This window comes from Protomyctophum parallelum (assembly GCF_964188405.1).
Source record: "Protomyctophum parallelum genome assembly, chromosome: 6".
Taxonomy (NCBI): Eukaryota; Metazoa; Chordata; class Actinopteri; order Myctophiformes; family Myctophidae; genus Protomyctophum; species Protomyctophum parallelum.
The window spans coordinates 14863642-14865689 of record NC_139701.1 but is presented as its reverse complement, the minus strand read 5'-3'; positions in this window follow the sequence as shown (position 1 = coordinate 14865689).

The window sequence follows — 2048 nt, the reverse complement described above, 5'->3', positions numbered from 1 at the left end:
ACACCAGTGGTCCTTAAAGGAATTCCAGGTGGTCCCCAGCTGAATGATGGAGAGCTGGTATAACCAAATGGACCCTTATAGAACTTTAACTCTCCTTGAGAGTGTAAAATTAAACCTTTGATTTTACGCTGAGTTAAAATATTAACTTCTGCATTACTTAATTTACAGGTACAAGAAAGTCTAGAGAATAGAAGAATTGTTATTTTTGATCGTTTGCCTGCTATCTCTGCTAATGGTACCTCGTCAATGCAACGTGGAATCATGGACAGAATATTCTTTAGTTTTGTGTCCGGGAAACGAAATCTCGTCAAATTGGTGGTCTGTGGCTCAAATGCAGAATGAATAATGGACCGTGATGTGAAACAGGTTGAAAACCACTGACCCAACACATTAGCCATTCAATCAATCGATTATGTCTCCGACTTGGATAGATGGAACTAATTAGCTAGTATACTTCATGGGAGCTTACATTGGAAATGAATGGTAGCCTGCAGTTCACATTTCACAGCATATGTGTCGCTTTGTCTCTGAAGTTGAATTAAGCCAGTTCGATTTATTTGTAGCTTTGTATCTTTGTATCTGAAGTTGAAGCCTGTTCAACTCATTAATTGTAGCTTTGTATCGTTTGTAGCAACTGCGAACCTGGTATTTGCTTTGTAGCTTCTGGCTTCCATTGAACATGAATGGTAGACTGTAATCGTTGTATCTGCCGCTTTGTCGAGTGTCTGTACGAACACAACTGACTCCGTGTTTATGGGAGGGACGACGGGATGGGAGGGTGATATTTTTCAGTGTGGGGGGGGGGGGGGGCTGAGCCAGTGCTAGGATACAACAGTGGTGACAACACACAAATGTATGTGTGGGGGAGGAATCAATTGGCATAATAATGACTAAATTGGGGAGAAATAGGGCTGGAGTGGTTAAATCCAGGTGCACATTTTTACCAATCCCCATAATGCGCCCATAATCTCTCTCTCTCTCTCTCTCTCTCTCTCTCTCTCTCTCTCTCTCTCTCTCTCCCTCCCCCCCCCCCCCCCCCTCTGTTGACTGTGTCCACTACAGTGCGATATCATATCGTATAATAGAATCCGCCAGGAGACAGGCGGACAGAGAGAGACATATGGCCTATATTGCAAGAGGAGGAGGAGGAGGAGAGTGTCCGTCCGTCCATTCATCAAGGTGTTATCTGTGACATCCCGGAATCTTCCACCGGTCAATATAACAGGCTGTCCGGCCGCTGACGGACAAACCTCCGACATGTAACAGTAGAGAGGCTGTAATTTATCCACCGCCATCACGCCGTCGTGTCACTGTCAGTGAACGTATATTATGGGGGGGGGCTCTCTCTTTATATATATATATATATATATATATATATATATATATATATATATACTGTATATATATTATATGTCTGCTGCTTGTGGCAGGAGGTTTGAGAAAGCTGCACCAGGCAGTAAAGCAAACAACATCCTAGTTTCCCAAACTTGTTCATGTCAAGGACCCCCAAATCGACATTTATTAGCCCGCGGACCCCAATTTGAAAGAAAATATGACAGGGGACCCCCCCCATAATGGCTCTGCAGTGATTCTCAACCATTTTTATTTCAAGGACCCCCAAGTTTGACATGCATTTAGGACCGCCATGTAATGGCATTTCTATACTTCTGGGACCCCAATGTGTATATTGTAAAATCAATGTTAATTTAACTCTGAGGGTGCCATTTTGAAGATCCGTTTTACAATGGGGTAATACATAAATTGCCCTCGCTCTGCGCACAATCGTATTATGAAAGGCATATCGGCCCGTGTTGAACGCACACACATATGGCATACGGCGTTCCTGAATATTTTAGCATTGTGGGAGTGTCCATATGTTAATTATTTTCGCTTTGCGCAATTTGCTATTAAGCCCCTTGACCTAAAAACACGCATAACGATTAGACGTGGGTCTGACCACCTCATAAACGCAAAAAGCACTGTTTGATTTTACACTTGAGCGGCTCTGGGAGGCTGCTGGAGTGTTGCCATGTCTGTTTATTATAAGC